General features: G+C 45.9%; 2 pseudogenes; both read right to left on the bottom strand.

The window, feature by feature from the left end:
* The window catches only part of LOC123115127 (DNA (cytosine-5)-methyltransferase 1A-like), a 41,357-nt pseudogene extending 40,177 nt beyond the window's left edge, over positions 1–1,180 (bottom strand).
* A 12,157-nt stretch (positions 1,181–13,337) lies between these two features.
* Positions 13,338–22,097, bottom strand: part of LOC123115126 (DNA (cytosine-5)-methyltransferase 1A-like) — a 133,276-nt pseudogene continuing 124,516 nt past the window's right edge.

Below are 22,097 nucleotides of genomic sequence, written 5' to 3'. Positions count from 1 at the left end.
AACACCTCTCTTTCGTTTGCGGCGTTGCCGAGGACAGCGTGCCAACCATTTTGTAGAACTCTTGCTTGAATGATTTGTGTGCCATCATGTGTCTCATATATATACTCAACAAAGCACATAATGGTTTCTCCTGAATCACCTTCCAATATATTGTGACTACCCCACCAACAACAATAATTAGATCTCCAACTCTAATACTTTTGTACAGAGCTTCCCCAGCAGGTGTTTTTCCAACCATTTTACCTTCCCATTTTATCTCTTCACAAACTTCTAATGATGTCACTCTAGACCTTGTTGCTGGCAAGGACCTCGAAACATGTTCCTCGCCAACTTCAATCTCCCCTTCAGCATCATCTTCTTCATTTTCTTTCTGTTCCTCCTCAAATACCTTTTGCTCATCATTCTAATCCCCCTCCTTTGAATCCTCTGGGAAATTGGTTGCATAGTAATCACCCCATATCCTGCATAGTAAGATTTTGTTTTGATATTGGGGATATTTTTGCACTTGGGTTCACATTCCCTCCTCTCACCACTTGAGATTTATTCTTCATTGCAAGCTTCGTGTGACCTCTTTCTTCCATCTTCTTGACAAGGCCTGTGACGAAGGAACACTGTCGAATGTACTCATCTGGATAATTTCCGATCTATTGAAGGATTATCTGTCCATGCACCACAACATATCTTTCAACAAGTGTTGCATCTTTTGAAATGAATGCATGGTGTCCTCTCTCAAATTCTGCTACTCTCTTGGTAACATCAGCGATAGAAAGTTTTGAAGCACGAGTTTGTTCTTTTAAAATGACAATGACACTAACATCTAGTCTTGTTGTTTTAAGGACAGTGTCACGCCATGGCCTATACTGCTTCGTTGGTTGGCGTAACTTGTACCTGGAATAATTTTATGCAAGTTAAGAGGAAGTTTTAATTGTGAGGGAATGCAAGATCCTAAGTAAAATGCAAAAGACATAAGATCATAATTGCGTGACAAGCTATTGATTGAACATGTGTGCCTGGAGTATAGAATTCATTCATGTTCTTGTAAACCTAACTGCCTATGTTTCCTCCTCAATTCTGGTTTCCTTGGGTGTGACAAGTGAATCTTCTTCATATGAGTTAAATGCCTTCTCACTGAAATTAGAACGGGCAACTTCTCTTTTTCGTCTCTTACAGCCAATGGCATCGTGACCAATATTGGTGGTAACATTGCTCTCCTCAATTATATTATCATTTCCACTTTTAGGCTTTGCTTGGCACCTCTTTGTTCCTGAAAGCGACAAAAATGTTGGTCACATTTTTCATAGAAATGTTAGACACATTTTTCAACAAATGTTGGACACGCTGAAAGATTTGAATGCAGTGCAAGTATGTATGCATTAGATGAATCCCATACATAAAATATTGAAATGGTGGTTTAACTACTCATTCTTTGATTGACCCAATATGATTATGCTCGCTTACTACACATAGTGGCCTTGTAAAATATATTATTGAATGATTTAAATGCATGAGTCGCAAATGTACCAATAAATAACAATGGTGTCGCAATCCATAGTTTCATATACTACACCGCACATCAAACTTATAAAAATACCCAGTACACATCGTCACCTCGCCCTCAACTAGTCTCTGTCCATTCTGTAACTCCTGATTCAAGTTACCATTCATAGCAACTAAACCAGTACCAAATACCCAAGGGCTACGATGAACACTAGTAAAGTACACATCAATCACACGTATATCATATATACTTTTGTTCAATTTTCCATCCTTCTTATCCGCCAAGTATTTGGGGTTGTTCCGCTTCTAGTGACCATTTCCTTTGTAGTAGAAGCACTCAGTTTCAGGCTTGGGTCTAGCTTTGGGCTTCTTCATGGGAGTGGCAACTTGTTTGCCATTCTTCTTGAAGTTCCCTTCTTTCCCTTGCCCTTTTATTTGAAACTAGTGGTCTTGTCAACCATCAACATTTTTATGCTTTTCTTGATTTCTAGCTTCGCCGATTTTAGCATCACGAAGAGCTCGGGAATCATTTTCGTCATCCCTGCATATTATAGTTCATCACGAAGTTCAAGTAACTTCGTGATAGTGACTAGTGAACTCTGTCAATCACTATCTTATATGGAATATTAACGCCCACTTGATTCAAGCAATTGTAGTACTCAGACATTCTGAGAACATGCTCACTGGTTGAGCTATTCTCCTCCATCTTGTAGGGAAAAGACTTGTCAGAGGTCTCATACCTCTCGACTCGGGCGTTAGTCTAAAATACCAATTTCAGCTCTTGGAACATCTTATATGCTCCTGGGCGTTCAAAATGTTTTTGAAGTCCCCGTTCTAAGCCGTAAAGCATGGAGCATTAAACTATCAAGTAGTCATCGTACCTAGCTTGCCAAACGTTCATAACGTCTGTATCTGCTCCTACAATAGGTCAATCACCTAGCAGTGCATCAAGGACATAATTCTTCTGTGCAGCAATGAGGATAATCCTCGGATCACGGACCTAGTCCGCATCATTGCTACTATCATCTTTCAACTTAGTTTTCTCTAGGAACATATTAAAAATAAAACAGGGGAGCTATACACGAGCTATTGATCTACAACATAGATATGCTAATACTATCAGGACTAAGTTCAGGATAAATTAAAGTTCAATTTAATCATATTACTTAAGAACTCCCACTAAGATACACATCCCTCTAGTCATCTAAATAATCACGTAATCCATATCAACTAAACCATGTCCGATCGTCACGTGAGATGGAGTAGTTTTCAATGGTGAACATCTCTATGTTGATCATATCTGCTATATGATTCACGTTCGACCTTTCAGTCTCAGTGTTCCGATGCCATATCTGCATACGCTAGGCTCGTCAAGTTTAACCCGAGTATTCTGCACGTGCAAAACTGGCTTGCACCCGTTGTACGTGAACGTAGAGCTTATCACACCCAATCATCACGTGGTGTCTCGGCACGCCGAACTGTAGAAATGGTGTATACTCTAGGAGAACACTTATACCTTGAAATTTAGTGAGGGATCATCTTATAATGCTACCGCCGTACTAAGCAAAATAAGATGCATAAAAGATAAACATCACATGCAATCAAAATATGTGGCATGACATGGCCATTATCATCTTGTGCCTTTGATCTCCATCTTCAAAGGACCGTCATGATCTCCATCGTCACCGGCATGACACCATGATCTCCACCATCTTGATCTCTATCAATGTGTCGTCACATGGTCGTCTCTCCAACTATTGAATTTATAACTATTGCTATCGCATAGCGGTAAAGTAAAGCAATTGTATGGCGATTGCATGTTATGCAATAAAGAGACAACCATAAGGCTCCTGCCAGTTGCCGATAACTTTTACCAAACATGATCATCTCATATGTCGGGGGTTGGGTGTGACATATGCCAAAGGATGGCTTATCATGGTGGGAGCGAGTAGAACGTCACCGGTGCCTGGAAGCGGGATGAGGCGTAGACACAAACACCGGCGCACTTTACCCAGGTTCGGGGCTATCCTAGGAGATGAAACCCCTAGTCCCGCTCTGCGGGCTCTCCGCATGATCACTAAGGCACTAGTGAGTACAATGGTGCTCCTTGAGCTGTATGCTAGAGGTAGAAGAAGGCAGGGCTTGCTCTCTTCTCCCTCTATATATGAGTCTAGTTCTAACAGGTTGGGAACCCTTTGCATGGGTGCCCTGGGGGGTTATATAGGCCTACCCCCCAGGGGTACAATGGTAACTTGGCCGGGTGTAGGACCCGGCTGTCAATGTCTCTGGTCGCTGGCTTCTCTGCCGGCTACTGCGGCCTGTCACCTGGTGGGCCCCGCCGACTGGTCAGGTACGGATCCGACAGGCCGCCTCCGCCGCTGGTGGCTCTGGTTGGTGGCTGATCATTGTAGCCGTGATGCTAATGACGCATGCTTGGTCGGGGAGGGCATGGCTACAGTCCCGCCGCCTGGTGGGAGATCATTGTAGCCTCGCCGTGTCTAGTCTGGTTAATCGCGCACGGGCATCAAGGAAGGATCTGACTGACCGCCAGGAGCCGGATCCCCTTGGATCCGACTGGCCAGGCCAAGCCGCCGTCCGACCCTCGCTGCCTGGTAGGGCCTGCCGTCGGCAAGCCATACCAACAGGCCGTCGTGGGAGCAGGCCCCACCTAACAGTGGTGACGTCAAGGGTGGAGTGGCAACTATGCCGCGTCGTGCGGAGATCTCCGCCAGTATGGGGCTTTGTGGCCACGCCAAGCCCGGGATTCAGGGGTGATGGGCTACACTGTAGCCTCACCCTGTCTTGTCCTCGTGATGAGGGGCGCAGACTCTGAGGGCGCCGGGGGCCGCCTGCTAGGAACCAACCTCTCCGGAGGCCGCCTGCTAGGAGTCGGCCCGCCTTGGTGCCGTCTACTGGTACTTGGCCGTCTTCTGGCAGCTGGCCATTGAGCCAGCCGGCCACCAGAAGGCGGCGCTTCATTCTGGAGTTTCGTGGGGCGCAGCCGGCCCAAAGTCTTGAAAGGTTCAGGGACTCGGGTTAGGCTACCCGTGGCCCATTACTTTGACAGTAGTCCCCGAAGCTGGTGAGGCGTCGCGGCTGACAAGCCGAGGAGCCTCAGCGGTTTCCTTCTCTGTCGTGCTCTGGTCAAACGCTCGGTCCGCCTCTTGGCGCGTCGGGTGCCGGGAACCGCCTCGACCAGGCGGGCTCGCTCGACGATTTTCAAACGCCAAGGCGGAAACCAGGTAGCGTGCTGGCTAAGCCTCTAGGCCTGCCACCCGCCGTAAGCATGCCACACGGTGCTCGTCAGCCCGACTAGCCTGCCAACCCACGCTCCTGATGGGACGTGACAGAGGGCCGGGCCCGCCAACACCAGGCGTCGGCGTGCGGGCGGATCCGCTGCGACCGAGGCGGGCGGTTGTGATTCCCAGGGGAGTTACTGCGGAGTAACTTTGCGAAGTAATCACGGGGTCGTGGGGCCGTGGGCGCAGTTAATCCCATGATCCCACGCCCCGCCCCCTCGGCTTCACAACCCGAGGGCTATAAGTACGAGGAGGGGGGGAGCAGCGGGGCATGCGTGCCCTCCTCCACATCTCCATTCTCCCCTTCTTCTTTCCCTGCTGTCACTACGTCTCCGCGCCCCGCCGAAATGCCCCCACAGCTTGCCTCCATCAAGCTCCTTCGCCTGAAGCTTCCCACGCAACCCTGCTCGGACTCCATGGCATGCGAGAAGGGAGGGGACTGGGACGGCTCGATGGTGATCGAGGACCACCTTGCCTCCCTCCGGGCCGCATGCCGAGTGCCCAACGCGGCCTTCGTCAAGGTGAGCGTGCCGCCGGAGAAGGAGATCTCGCCGGTGCCGCAAGGAAACGAGCGGGTCGTCTTCCATTCGCACTACCTCCGCGGCTTCGGTCTGCTGGCGAGCGGGTTCTTCCGCTCCTTCATGGAGTTCTACCACCTCCAGCCACATCATATGATGCCCAACACCGTGACGCTACTGTCCGCCTTCATCGGCGTGCAAGGGCTACCTCGGCATCCTCCCCACCATTGAGCTGTGGGGAGCCTTCTTCTACACCAAGGTGGGCACCTCCGCTAAGGAGAAGGCGGCGCAGTGCAGTGCCTTCGTCGCCATGCACCGGCCATCGGTGAATAACGCCTTCCCCGTCATCAAGCTGTCATAGTTGGTGAAACTATGACAACAATCATACTTCTATCTGGAGAACGTCGACCCAACAGTCAACTTCATCAACTTGCTGCCTTATGAGGCTGGCCCCCCGGCCGAGCCGCGGGCCAACAAGGCCTACAAGCCAAAGCTCGTGTCAGCCGACACGGCCGCCGCCATCAGCCGGCTCCGAGTGCTGATGGAGGCGGAGGGTCTCGTGGTGTCCGACTTGCTGATCGCTTTCGTCGAGCGCCGGGTTCTCCTGCTCCAAGGCCGGCCTCATATGATCTGTCGGATGAGCGAGCATCGCGACCCGAGCCGGATGTGCACGAGGGACATGCCGACTACCGAGGTGGCCCGGATGGTGAACGAGATCACCAAACTCAAGGTGTCGGAGAAGTCATGGCGGTTTGGCAAGCTGCCATACTCCCGCGACAACCCTCTTCCTGCCGTAAGTCTTTCAGCCTTTGTTTTTTAGTACTTGCCTTGGTCTTGGTTGTGGTCTTGAGCAGTCAATCTTTGGGATGTAGATCTACATTTCTCCAGCAACGACCACCATTGTGGGGTCGGGTGGGAACTACCAGCTAGACCGGGAGGTAAGCGACATGGACGACCCCGACTTGGGGGCGGCCGCCTTGGAGGACGACGGCGTAGGCGGCTCTGAAGAAGGGGGCGGTGTTGAAACTTGGCCTGATGACGACGACGAGGAAGACGAGCCGCGCCCCGCATGGGGCGCCATCAACACATTTGCAGGCCCCCACTGAGCCGTCTGCTCGAGGCGGCAAGCGCAAGCGGAAATAGAGCGCCGCCCTGTACGGCATCGCGCCGAAGAAACCCAAGAACCCGGCCGCTGCGACCAGGCGGAAGGACGCCGTAGCGAAGGTGGACAAGTTCCAGAAGCTTGTGAAGGCGCCGCCCATGGTGTTGGCGTAAGTATTTTCCCTTGTGATTTTCCTTTGTTGCTGATCCGGCCTAAACTTCTTTTCTTTACTTTCTTGGCTTCAGGGCCCCGTTCTCCCTCGAGAAGTCGACCGCCGCCTCTCTCATTAGCTCGGCGGAGACCTCCACCACAACCCGGCGAATTGATTCGGCCGCCAACCTCTAGGAGGTGCGGGGAGAAACGCGCGGGAGACGCGCGAGGAGTAGGAAGCCGCCCGCCTAGAGAAGGCGGAGGCTGACAAGGTGGAGGCCGCCGCGCTGAAGAAGCTGGCGGAGGTTGAGGCTGATGCCGCGGTGAAGGAGCGGCTCGCAGAAGCCGCGCGCCGCCAAGAGCCGCTACTCATCGCTCCCCTGAACTCCGCGCGGACTCTGCCTGAATTCGTGGCGTCAACTAGGGGAGCCGGCGACGAGCACCCGACCATGGAGAGGGAAGGCAGCGATGTCGCCATGCTCGACGTGGTCGTGCCTCCGCCACCGCCATCTGGCGGGGCACGAGATAAGCAGTCGGTCGCCTCGCCGGCGCCACCAGCTAGGAACAAGGTGGTGATGGGCCCGACTCCTGAGGCCCATACACCCGTGCGCCGTCGCCTCGTGAAGGCGGTCTCAGCACCACGACCGGTGGAAACCGGCGCCGCGAGCTCATCGGTCCCAGACACCGAGGCGACCAGCGCCGCGCCCTCCGGTTGGGTGTGCAGAGGCGGGACGGGAGCCTTGAACCAGGCGGCCCTTGACATCCAGGCCAAGCTCCGAGTGGAAGTTGACGCTCTCAAGCAGTGCAACGAGGCGTTCCTAGACTCACGAGCGGCAATTCGGGTGTGTTTCTCACTTCTTTGTTTTTGGTCCTTTTTATTTCTCGGTGGGGGCGCGCCAGCTCACCTACTGGGTGTAGTCCCTGAGTTTCGGGCCGGCTGCTGAGCAGGCGGATCGAAACTTCAATTTGCAAGCTCCGGGTGCTAACTTCATCTGATATCCCTACTGTGGGATCATCATAACCTTCGCGCTGCCACCTTCAACTCTAGCGTCCGAGAGCTGGAGAAGCGAACCACCAACTTGTCGGAGAGTCGGAGTAAATCTTGGGTTTCTTTCTCTGCGGGGGCGCGCTGGTGCACCCGCAGGCTGTAGTCCCTGAGATTCAGGCCGACTGCTGAGAACGGAGTTTTAGTCATCTTGCCCATGAGGCATGGTTTGCAAGAATCAAGCGATTGATAATCAACTCATTCCAAAAACCCATCAGCATGGAGTTTCCTCATGCGCTTTACACCAATATGACATAAACGGCAGTGCCACAAATATGTTGCACTCTCATTATCAACTTTGCATCTTTTGGCATCAATATTATGAATATATGTATCACTACGATCGAGATTCAGTAAACCATTTATTTTGAGTGTATGACCATAGAAGGTTTTATTGATGTAAATAGAACAACAATTATACTTTGACTTAAATGAATAACGGTATTGTAATAAACATGATCCAATCATATTCATGCTCAACGTAAACACCAAATAACATTTATTTTAGGTTCAACACTAATCCCGAAGGTAAAGGGAGTGGATGGTGATCTTATCATCCTTGGAATCATTTCCAACACACATCATCACCTCGCCTTAACTAGTCTCTGTTTATTTTGCAAGTCTTGTTTCGAGTTACTACTCTTAGCAACTGAACCAGTATCAAATACCGAGGGGTTGCTATAAGCACTAGTAAAATACACATCAATAACATGTATATCAAATATATCTTTGTGCACTTTGCCATCCTTCTTATCCACCAAGTATTTGGGGTAGTTCCGCTTCCAGTGACCATTCCCTTTGCAGTAGAAGCACTCAATTTTAGGCTTAGGTCTAGCTTTGGGTTTCGTCACGGGAGTGGCAACTTGATTGCCATTCTTTCTTGAAGTTCCCTTTCTTTTCCTTTGCCCCTTTTCTTGAAACTAGTGGTCTTGTTAACCATCAACACTTGGTGCTCTTTCTTGATTTCTACCTTCGCTGATGTTATCATCGCGGAGAGCTCGGGAATCATTTTCGTCATCCCTTGCATATTATAGTTCATCACGAGGTTCCAGTAACTTGGTGATAGTGACTAGAGAACTCTATCAATCACTATCTTATCTGGAATATTAACTCCCACTTGATTCGAATGATTTTAGTACTCAGACATTCTGAGCACATGCTCACTGGTTGAGCTGTTCTCCTCCATCTTGTAGGCAAAGTACTTGTTAGAGGTATCATACCTCTCGACTCGAGCATGAGTCTGAAATACTAATTTAAGCTCTTGGAGCATCATATATGCTCCGTGGGGGCAAAAAGTTTTTGAAGTCCCGGTTCTAAGACGTAAAGCATGGCGCACTAAACTATCAAGTAATCATCATACCGAGCTTACCAAACATTCATAACGTCTGCATCTGCTCCTGCAATAGGTCTGTCACCGAGCGGTGCATCAAGGACATAATTCTTCTATGCAGCAATGAGGATAATCCTTAGATCATGGACCCAGTCCGCATCATTGCTACTATCATCTTTCCACTCATTTTTTCTCTAGGAACATATCAAAATAAAAAGGGAGCTACATCGCAAGCTATTGATCTACAACATAGATATGCAAATACTATCAGGACTAAGTTCATGATAAATTAAAGTTCAATTAATCATATTACTTAAGAACTCCCACTTAGATAGACATCTCTCTAGTCATCTAAGTGATCACGTGATCCAAATCGACTAAACCATGTCCGATCATTACATGAGATGGAGTAGCTTTCAATGGTGAACATCACTATGTTGATCATATCTACTGTATGATTCATGCTCGACCATTCGGTCTCAGTGTTCCGAGGCCATATCTGCATATGCTAGGATCGTCAAGTTTAACCCGAGTATTTTGTGTGTGAAAAACTGGCTTGCACCCGTTGTATGTGAACGTAGAGCTTATCACACCCGATCGTCATGTGGTGTCTCGGCACGATGAACTGTAGCAACGGTGCATACTCAGGGAGAACACTTATTCCTTGAAATTTAGTGAGAGATCATCGTATAATGCTACCAACGTACTAAGCAAAATAAGATTCATAAAAGATAAACATCACATGCAATCAAAATATGTGACATGATATGGCCATCATCATCTTGTACCTTTGATCTCCATCGTCACCGGCATGACACCATGATCTCCATCATCTTGATCTTTATCAATAGATCGTCACATGGTCGTCTTGCCAACTATTGCTTTTGCAACTATTGCTATTGCATAGCGATAAAGTAAAGCAATTATATGGCGCTTGCATCTTATGCAATAAAGCGACAACCATAAGGCTCCTGCCAGTTGTTGATAACTTCAACAAAACATGATCATCTCATACATCAATTTATATCTCATCACGCCTTGACCATATCACATCACAACATGCCCTGCAAAAACAAGTTAGACATCCTCTACTTTGTTGTTGCAAGTTTTACGTGGCTGCTACGGGCTTCTAGCAACAACCGTTCTTACCTACGCATCAAAACCACAACAATTTTTCGTCAAGTGTGTTGTTTTAACCTTCAACAAGGACCGGGCATAGTGAAACTCGATTCAACTAAAGTTGGAGAAACAGACACCCGCCAGCCACCTGTGTGCAAAGCACGTCGGCAGAACCAGTTTCATGAACGTGGTCATGTAATGTTGGTACGGGCCGCTTCATCCAACAATACCTCCGAATCAAAGTAAGACATTGCTGGTAAGCAGTATGACTATTATCGCCCACAACTTTTTGTGTCCTACTCATGCATATAACATCTACGCATAGACCTGGCTCGGATGCCACTGTTGGGGAACGTAGTATTTCAAAAAAAATCCTACAATCATGCAAGATCTATCTAGGAGAAGCATAGCAATGAGCGGGGAGAGTGAGTCCACATACCCTCGTAGACCAAAAGTGGAAGCGTTTAGTAACGCGGTTGATGTAGTCGAACGTCTTTGCAATCCAACCAATCCAAGTACCGAATAGATGGCACCTCCACGATCTGCACACGTTCAACTCGGTGACATCCGTCGAACTCTTGATCCAGTTGAGGCCGAGGGAGAGTTTTGTCAGCATGACGGCGTGGTGACGGGGATGATGATGTTACGGGCGCAGGGCTTCGCCTAAGCACTATGATAATATGACCGAGGTGTTAACTATTGAGGGGGGCGCCGCACACGGCCAGGAACAATTGATGTGTGTTCTAGGGGTGCCCTCCACACATATATAAAGGAGGGAGAGGGAGGGAGGCAGCCTAGGGCACGCCCAAGTAGGAGTAATCCTACTTGGGACCCTAGTCCAATTCGGCCCCCTTACCATATTTGGACAAGGGGGAAAGTTAGGAGGAGGGAGGGGAAGGAAGTAGGAGTCCTACTTCATACTTTCCTTTTCCTCCTATCCTTTTCCTTTCTCCCCATGTGGCAGGCCCTATAGGGGGCGCACCAGCCCCTTGTGGGCTGGTGTGTTCCCTTACTTGGCCCATTAAGCCCATATATTTGTCGGGTTTGCCTGGAACCTCTTCCGGTGACCCGGTATCACCTGGAACACTTCTGGTGTCCGAATATAGCCTTCCATTATATGAATCTTTACCTCTCGACCATTTCAAGACTCCTCGTCATGTCCGTGATCTCATCCGGTACTCCGAACAAACTTTGGTACAACAAATCACATAACTCATAATACAAATCGTCATCGAATGTTAAGCATGCGGACCCTATGGGTTCGAGAACTATGTAGACATGACCGAGACACATCTTTGGTCAATAACAAATAGCGGAACCTGGATGCTCATACTGGGTCCTACATATTCTACGAAGATCTTTGTCGGTCAAACCGCATAACAATAGACGTTGTTCCCTTTGTCGTCGGTATGTTACTTGCCCGAGATTCAATCATGGGTATCATCATACCTAGTTCAATTTCGTTACCGGCAAGTATATTTACTCGTTCCGTAATGCATCATCCCGCAACTAACTCATTAGTCACATTGCTTGCAAGGCTTATAGTGATGAGCATTACCGAGAGGGCCCAGAGATACCTCTTCGATACACGGAGTCACAAATCCTAATCTCGATCTATGCCAACTCAACAAACACCATCGAAGACACCTGTAGAGCATATTTATAATCACCCAGTTACGTTGTGACGTTTGATAGCACAAAATGTGTTCCTCCGGTATTCGGGAGTTGCATAATCTCATAGTCAGAGAAACACGTATAAGTCATGATGAAAGCAATAACAATAAAACTAAATGATCATTTATGCTAAGCTAATGGATGGGTTATGTCCATCACATCATTCTCTAAAGAGGTGATCCCATTTGTCAAATGACAACATATGTCTATGGTTAGGAAACTTAACCATCTTTGATTAACGAGCTAGTCAAGAAGAGGCATACTAGGGACACTCTGTTTGTCTATGTATTCACACATGTACTAAGTTTCCGGTTAATACAATTCTAGCATGAATAATAAACATTTATCATTATATAAGGAAATATAAATAACAACTTTATTATTGCCTCTAGGGCATATTTCCTTCAGATTTTCCACGTTTAAAATTCTCATTCGCCGGCAGATCCACGTGTCGGCCGGCATTCAGACAGTTGTCATCCAGCTAATGGACAGAACGTGTTGATGATACGTCGACACGTGTCTCAGCCCAACAGTGGCCGATTCAGGTTAAAAGGCCGAGCCTGTCAAAATTAGCGGGCCGACCCATTAGCGCCCTACTTGAGTCAGGCCCAATCACAAGCACGACCCATACAAGTTACACAGAATCAGCCATCAAAGGGTCATTATAGATTTGACAATTTCCAGCCCATCATCAGTTTCAGCCCGTTAACGACCTGCTACGTCTTTGGGCCTAATTACGGCCCGAGCTTCTTTTGGCCTATTAGCAGCCCATCATCAGTTCCAACCTGTTAATGGCCCGGACGTCTTTCGGCCATTTCCCGGCCCATTCAGTAGTTGGGCCAATTCAAGCCCGTTGTGACTTTAGGCCTGTCCTCGGCCCATTCTGTAAATGGGCCAATTGCTAGCCCATTTTGTCTTTCGTCCTGTTAACGGCCTACACAACAGTTGGGCCTTTGACATTGGGTCCATTAGGGGCCTATGTTCCGCAGGGCAAAATTTTAGCCCGACGTGACTTTTGGCCTGTTAAAAGCCTAGTTTGCAAATTGGGCCTCCTCTGGCCCATAACCCTTTCAGCCTCTTACCGGCCCGTAAAGTAAAAGGGTCGAGACAATATTGACATTTATTTCATCCTGCTAGAGGCCCGTGGGCCATTTCCATTTATATGGCCCTATCGAGCTTTTGGCCTGTTAACGGCCTGCTAAGAGCCGTTGTTACGGTGGGCCACATCATTTGCGATCCACTAAATATTATTTTGACCAGCCCAATTAAGGCCCACTTTGACTACACATGTTTGTTCGTTTGTATGCCGTCCAGGAAATGTTTGGGCGTGTTGGCCCCCATTTCAATGATATAGCATATTCAAAGAATTATCCTACTCTATACTATCGCCTCTAAAAAACATACACTATACAATAAAAAGACTAAGGCATAGAAACATAGAATAATCCTACACTATACAATATACAAATTATAGCGGAATATACCCCCTAGGAATTATAGTTCGGCACCACTGATAATGAAGCGTACACAAACATCAAAGTACATACACTAGATAAATAAAGCTCATACATCATGGACACGCATCAACAGAACTTACCATTTGAACTAAAATCTCTTCAGAAAATAGGATTGGCCGGATTCAGATAGCACAAATTTCAGTCTGCAAATCTCCAATTCCTTTTTGGTTACCTCAGTGTCTCATTTAAGTTTTTTGACTCCTGCATCTAATACCTGCAAGTCCAGTCTCAACTTGTTGATTGCACGTTGAGAATCATGTACACATTGTCTTGCCACCTCTAGTTGATGCTCAAGAACATCAGCACATTCCAATTCCAATCCATAATCATTTGGTAATGGCCATGCCGCACTGCTCGCAGATTTGTGTGTTGATGTCAGTTCATCCTGAAATGTTTCTGTAAGTACACATGACTGGGCAAGAATATAGTTACAACCGTGAAGGTAGCAAGACATACTATTTTGTACATGGCAAAACATGACTAACAATAATGTTACATGTCAAGAAACGTAAGCAGGTGATATTTTAAAAATTATAAAATTGGAAGTCTGTGCAACCCGCATATAGAAATCTCTCTTAGCTCACTAGAGGAGCATGATTTTGGGGCCAAATGCAAAACACAGATAGGTTACAAATTTAGACAGCATGTTGCATATAACTAAGCAAGCAGTTGGCCATTTTGTAGCTCAATTAAAGTCTTAGGGAGCATAATGAACATCAGAGGGATTCATACAAACCTACTACAGCAAGCAAAACTATGCAATCATTAGCCTAGTATAAACTAGATTGTGAGCCTCATACAGTAATAGTTGGTTAATAGACTTCAAAGCTTCAGGCACACTTTGCAAGAGTAATTAAATGGCAAGGCATTTAATTTTATCAACTAATAGTTATACAAGTACCCAACATCAGGCATCATTGTTTGGGCATCTCATTAACTGAGGACAAATAAAGCGATTGAAAAGAGCAAATTAACTATGCCTGAAACAAACAAGCCATTGAACAGTTGAGTTGGATACATTGACTTACCTTAACTGGTTGAACAGGCTCAGCACTGCTCCTTCTCTTGCAAGGCTCCTTCCTAACATCTTGTACTTCAAAATCCTCAATCTTATCTTCATTGCACCCCCTCTGCAAGGTGACATAAACTAGTTAGTCGTCTCCTTGGAAAATAAATATGCATACTTTCCAGTCTGTGAACAACACAAAAGGATGAAATTATAAAAAAACAACACCACATAATGAAACATGCCGCATCTCTTGCACACAATGAAATGAGCATTTACTATGTGTGCACTATGTAAAAACTAGGCATACCTTTGAACTGGATCTCCAGGTAATCTTGGAGAGCCTACTTTAGTGTACAGCCAAACCTTTATGTCACCTATAGCTTAGACAATCCCCCACTATAGCAGACCTTATTGTTTAAATTGTTGACAAGCTCTGTCAGAGTGTTAGGTCAAGAACAACAAGTAATCAAAGCAAACAATCCTAGTATGGCTGGCTGATACAAACAAGCAATTGGACAGATGTGTGAACAAATCTAACATATCAAGAAAAGAAGCAAACAAGGAGGCTTAAAGACCATCACTTGACTGATCAGATTTATGGGGCATTTAAACATCATGTGCAATGTATGAACTACCATAAACATTGCATATTCCAGATTCTACAATGGAATGCACATGTATTAGGTTATGCCATGTATTATGATGCCTAAATTTACACTATAGCACGCAGGAGTGATTCATCATTGCACGCACAATTGAATTGCAAGTTAAGGGCCAGTTCTATTAATCCTTTTTAGAGCTTATTGTCAAATTAAGCCATAAAAGATTTAAATAAGTCGTTTTTGAGTTATGGGCTTGGGTTAACTTATTTCGATTTGGAGGGGGTGGTTTCAGGTAGAAGCTTCCTCCCTAGCGTGTATGCAAGGGGAGGTGGTACCGCATTCCCGATCTGCCTGTGCTTGCTCCTGATATTGCTAGCGAAACGGCAGCCATCAGGGAAGCCCTGCATTCATGTCATGCCGTGGGATCAGATCAAAGATCTTTAGAAAGATAGCAACAAATCTGATTCATGGCAATATGCATTGGATTCTGATCTGCCTGTGCCTGCCTTGGAGGTTAAGGCAAACAGCAAACGAGGCAATTGCTCTTGCACGAGCACAGAACTATGATCTGATTCTGATAAAATAGCTCAATCTACTCTAGTAGCATTGGTGGGAACAAAATCTACTGTCAACTATGCTTCATTTTAGCCAAGTGTAGTTGCCGAGGCACAAGTGGATGCATTACTGTATATACTACCCACTATGCAGTAGCAATTTTGAGAGAGTGTTGATAGGGATATCTGCAAAGAGTACTTGCTTACCTGGGATCACGCACATTCACGAACAGTGATGATCCTGTCCTGATCAGGGTGGAAGCACATGTCGACCCTGCGCATTGGCTGGCGATCTGTCACTGATGTGGGGAAGTTGCCCTCCCAGTCTACCCTCCCACACATGCCTTTTCACTGATTGTTCGTCTTGGCTGTTTTGAGCAAGCCCCTAGGACCGTTATCCCTCTGGATAGCTTCACCTGTAGTATTCACATGATGAAAATTGGCTGCTAGTACATCACATGGTTGCTTACCAAGAATGTAGAGAGCAGCAGAGAATGTGAATAAGATGGCTGAAACTGAATGCTACCTTCTCATCTGGCAGGTCATGCCAGTCACAGCCAGGGCGCTTTGGGATGTGCTTGCACCTTATGAGATTCAGCTCGTTCATCTTTTTGGATATGTGGTCACTCAGCAAAAGCGTATCGCCTCGAATCTTCTTCTGGAACCAGGAGATGGGCTCGCCTCCGTACTACAACACACAAGGGAGAAAGGACATTCAGCTTGTACTGATCAAGAGCATTGACTGACACAAGAAATTCAGATTGCACGCACCTTTATTGTTGGGTTGCTGGCGCCATTCTCCACCTGTGGAAGATCGCCGATTGTATCCTTGACTGTTATAGAGCAGAAAGGCGCTCCTCCAGCTGTGCTCCTGGCAGCAGCATAGTATTTACCTCCTGGCTGGTTTATTTTCAGCTCAGGGCTAGCAAAGAAATGCATTGGTTCAGGCCAGTCAGGAAGAGTCTCCCCATGCCCGGTGGCCCAGATGAACGCCCTTTTCCTAGAATGCGCGATGCCATATGAACCTGCTTCTAGAATGCCGAATCAAACCTATGAACATGCAAACAAGTTTAGAACATATGAAAGTTAAGGAAGGCCATAGCACAGATAGAGAAGAGCAAGCGTCAAGCACTCACTTGGTACCCCATCTCCAGGAGCGATGCTAGTGTCAGTCTGAACGTCCAGCCCTTGTTAAATGAAACAAAGTTCCGGACATATTCCAAAAGGAAGAACCTAGGCTGGAAATACTCTGCAAAGGACAGGAATGATAGAATCATCTCGCACTGAACCTTACTCCATGGGCTCTGCTTGAATCTGTTCATCCAGGTGAACCCCTAAGAGAATAAGCACAGAGAGTGTCAAGTAACAACACCGACGATTGACATATCGTTGAGCATTCTCCTGGTGTATAGGTGAGGCATCTGACCTAGCATGGAGGGCCACCATTGATGAATTCTACTTCACCAGGCACAGGGAGATCCTTACACTACAAAAAATACACCTCCATGATGATACGTGTTTGTCACAGTAGGTCACATTTTTTGTCATGCATGTACATTCATGACCATTTTATGACAGAATCAAGATAGACATACCTGTGCTGTCATAGAAGTGTTCCATGAGATTACCAAAATTATCATCACAGAAGTGTCCACTTCCATGACGATAAATCGCGCGTCACAAAAGTGCTTTCGTCAAGGGTGACCGACACGTGGCATCCACCATAACGAAATGTCGTTAAGCTATCGGGTCCTGTTTTGGATCCGATAACCCGTTAACAGCCCGGACCAATGGGGATTTTCCACGTGTGAAATCATCATTGGCTGGAGGAAACACGTGTCAGCGCCCCGTTGGCACAGGTCTCACTCATCCAATGGTCGAGATGCACTTATGAAATGTTGGCACGTGGACCGGCCCAAAAGTGGCCCATAAAGTTTAAATGGGACGGCCCAACTAAAGGGCCACAAGATTTTGCAGTCCATAATGGGCCAGCCCAGCAAAAGGCCCACAAGATTTTGCAGGCCATAATGGGGCGGCCCAGCAAAAGGCTCACAAGTTTTTGCGGGCCATAATGGGCCGGCCCAGCTAAATGCCCGCGAGATTTTGCGGGCCATAATGGGTCGGCCCAGCTAAAGGCCCCCAAGACTTTGCGGACCATAATGGGCCGGCCCAGCTAAAGGCCCACGAGATTCCGCCGCCCATAATGGGCCATCCCACCTGAAGGCCCAAAAGATTTTTATGACACTAGTAGGCCGGCCCATTAACAGGCTGCCATGTTTTGGGCCAAATGTCGGCCCATATTTCATCCGGTCCATTAACAGCCTGCCACATTCCGGGCCAAATAGAGGCTCATATGAGATCCAGCCCGTTAAAAGCCTCCCACGTTCTGGGCCAAATTATGGCCCACCAGGTCCGGCCCTTTGAGATGCTTTGGGCTAAATTATGGCCCATATCACATTCGGCCCATCAACTGGACGCTATACTTTTGGGCCCACTTGATAAAGGGCCATTTAGTAATTTGGCCTGATATTAGTTTCGGCCTATTAAAGGCCCGTTTAACATTTGGGCCCTATATATATTTCGGCCTGTTAAAAGCCCGTCATATAGTTGGGCCTAACTATGGCCCTGTTTGCATCCGGCATGCTCACAGCCAATAATCTGATTGGGCCAAACAAGGACCGAGATAATTTTGGCCTGTTATAAGCCCATGATTGGCACAATCATGGGCCGATGTCTATTTTGGCCTGCTGCCGGCCCATGAGCTGTTCGACACGTTTCAGGCCCAACCTACTTTTTGGTCTCCTAAAAGCCCATTGAGTTTTACTAGGAAAATAGGGCTGGCGGTTTACTCGGCCTATTAAAGGCCCGAATCTACTAGTGGGCCAGTTTACATTTAAGCCTGTTAATGGACCAAGATGATGGGGCCCATGATGCGGATCATACATAGTGATTTGCATGAAGACCCAATTATGTACTGTAATTTTACGGTTTAGCCGGTTTACTACAAAGACATGATATATACAGTAAAATAACTGCAGTATCGTGAATAAGAAAAAAACCTAGACTATACAATAAAGACATTATGGCATATTACATCCACTGGGCATCAAAGATCGCCACCAGTGCAATTAAACACGCCGACAAAATAATATACAAAACCGACAACACTTCAATAGAGTTCAAGAAAGGTTAGCCCTACTCGGAAGCTGCAGCGCAAGCAGCTGAGCAAGCTGATGAGACTGAACTTGTTTGACACTTATATCCTCCTCAATCTGTATGATAAACAAGTAGACAGATGACAGGTTTTGCACATATAAGTATCAATGCTGACAATTCATCACATTTCTTACTAATGAATAAAGTGACACAGTTTAAAATAGCATTAACACAATATGGTATTGTTCAGGTCAAGACATGGCAGGGAATGACATTGTGAAGGAGTTGGCAGCTTCAGACACCACTGGATTACAGATCAAGAACTCATAAGTATCAATGGTAAGTGTGCTGTCAATTTACCCATTTCAGATTGGCAAAATAAGGTCACTTGCTCTGTATAGTTTAATTTAGATGGCATGAAGAAGGAACTTGGTTGTACAACTGAAAACTTAAATTGATAAGGACAAACTTTTGTTTATGAACTACATAATAAACTTTAAACATGCAATGTTATGCGAACACCAAAAATAAACAGCTGTTGCGGTCATGCCAAACCAAATATACACAACAAAGTTTGAAGGCTTGAGAAGGACAAACTTACATTATTGGTGAAGGCAGGCTCTATAAATCCCTTGTCCATTCTAATGGGGGGGATTCAAGAAGGTTACCACAGAATCTTCTTCATAAGCATTGACTTTATTCTGCATTTTGTTTATAGGAAATATAGATGTGACAATATAAGAAAAAATGGAGAATATTTAAGATAAGATGAAGACTGATGCTACATAACCAAGTAGCTATAAATGTAAGTACATCGATACACACAAAAGGTACAACCAAGAGCAATGCAGAGCTAAACTTCTTCAGTACCATCGGTGTTATCCAACCTTATGGTAAGAGTAAATATAGATCGGATGTGTAGAAAATGGAGGGCAATGGAAAATAAGCTATAGAGTGATGGTACATGAACAACTACCTGTCAATATAAGTACATTGATAAAGGATAGCAGGTACTCACAAGAACAATGCAGAGCTAAAAAATTTCATTGGCATTGGATATATTCTACACTAATGTAACCATTCATATAGATCAGATAATTTGGAGCAAACAATTGATAATCAAGCTATCATGCATATTGCTGTCATATAATAAACCAGGTTTTTATGCAAGTACAGTGATACAGGACAACAGGTACTAACAAGAGCAAAGCAGCGGGCAGCATATTTGCGATATCCTGTCGTTCTTTTCAAACCGGAATTCTTTTTCGAGCAGATTTCCTGCAAAATAGATCTGTAAGACACATGCGGAAAAGTAGAAGTTCAAATTGTCATGCGATATCATAGACAGTACCTCATCCTTGGAATGAGACAAGTACATAACAAGGTTTTTCCATTCAATGCCTTCTAAATTTAGCACATGAGACTTCACCAGAAATTCATTTCTAGACTTGCCATCAAAGTGTGATTTCCTCAGGTAACACCGATACTGCTGCAATGCTTCCTTGAAAAGCACAAGCAAGCTTTGCTCGTCATGATCATCCAGATTGACCCTTGCCTACTTACAACAATGCAATGTAAGTCATTGATGTGTTCAATCAGCAGAAAACAGGAAAATAATCACCATGAATAATAGCACTTACACGTAAGTGGGATAGAAAGATGTGAAAATGGTGCTTGTCTTCACTATATTCTTCCCATGATGGGAATATATGCACGTAGTCCCTAACAACATTGAAAGCATTGTCTTTTAAACTGGGAATAACTAGAATGGGGTTCCAATCTGCAGGAATTGGCCATCTCTGCAGTTGGGATAGGTCTTAGGCCGGTGGATTTGCTGTACTTTTTGCTGGAGTGGGATTTTTCTATGGTACGGCTGGTGCTATTGTAACTGAAATCGGCTTACCTTTTGCTGGAGTGCAGGTCTTGGGTGGTGGGGCTATTGGTGCGGCCAGTGAAGTTTGGGTGCAGTCTGCTGGAGTCGGTCCTACGTTTTGTGTCACTGGTTGTACATCCAATATAAGTGGGGTGATGTCTGATTTCTCCGGCACAACCACGTTTTGCAAGGACTTTGCTGGTGCTCCTTTAGGTTCGGCAATCACCCTCTTCCTTTTTGATGTCTGATGCACAAGAACATCATTTGAGTGAAAAAACATGGTATGATGATAGATGGAATATGTATTGATAATGGATGGGCATGGCATCTCGACATATATGATGAGTAAACTAAGCAGATGGTGGTGCAACAAAGTAGAAGAAATGCAAGATACACGCAAACAATAAAACCTTGCCAAATTATAACAGGCACCTTGATGGGTGAACATGACAGACCATCTGCCTTTGACTCCTCGAGGTTAGAATAGTAATTAGGATCATATTCTGAACAAGAATCTACAGGTGGGGAGAGTATGAGTTTCATTGCATCCAGAATGGCACTCAATGCCTTGGTACCAATTTTGTAAGTCATTGCAGTGTTCCACAATATTCTTCTGATGCACGGATTCTGATATTCACTGTAATTGCGTATAATATCTGAGAACCATGAAAACATAAATAGTTGTGAGATTATCTTTGTAATGCAGATGATATTCTAATATAGGGGCGCCCCAGTAAACACTTGTGTGCTATCACTGGATTCTGATGAGAGAGCTCATGTGTGTTGTAACATGGTGCGTCCATTTATATAATATGGAACAAGCACACAAAAAATAGGCTCCAGAAGTAAGGATAGTTCGCAAAAAACTTGCTGGAATATATGTGCTAGTACTGTCGGTACGTCTAGAAAGGCTTCGGATACTAGTTCTCTTCAACTGAAGGTGCGGTACTATTAATATCAGTGTAACTCTCAAAGGCGACACAGCTCCCCGCATTTCCTTGCTATTCTTATAGGATTCAAGTGGGCAGGCCAATACAAATCCTATTCCTATGCTTACAAAATCCTATGAATCAAAGAGGCTCAAAGTGTCCATCATAACCGACCGTATAGACCTCTACACTGCAAATTTCCCTGCTCATCTTCAGTACAAGGAACATACTGTACTACTATCATACTCCCTCCGTTCCAAAATATAAGTCTTGGTAGAGATTTCCACTATGGATCACATACAGATGTAGCCAGATACATTTTAGAGTGTAGATTCACTCATTTTGCTCCATATGTAGTCCATGGTGGAATCTATACAAAGACTTGTATTTAGGAACGAAGAGAGTATATATTAAAGAAGAATGGAAGAGGAACATGGTAAAGAAGAGCAAGCAGATTTTGGATAATAAAATGTTGGTTTCACAGTGCCCACAAATGATAAACCAGAGTGCATTAAGGATGCAACTCCCTGATGTCTCTCAACCATTTCAGGTGGTTGGATGAAGATCCTACGTCTCCTAACCCTTCTTCTTCCTCGTCTCTGATTCTTCCCATACAGAACACCGCACGGGCCGCCGGCCGGACCACCGGCCCCCACCGCATGTGTTCCTCCGCCACCCCCACCCCCACCCCCACCCCCACCCACATAGAGATTTCTTCGTTCG

This window comes from Triticum aestivum, chromosome 5B, assembly GCF_018294505.1.
Source record: "Triticum aestivum cultivar Chinese Spring chromosome 5B, IWGSC CS RefSeq v2.1, whole genome shotgun sequence".
Lineage (NCBI taxonomy): Eukaryota > Viridiplantae > Streptophyta > Magnoliopsida > Poales > Poaceae > Triticum > Triticum aestivum.
The sequence above is the reverse complement of the archived record's forward strand: the minus strand, read 5'-3'. Positions and strand labels throughout refer to the sequence as shown.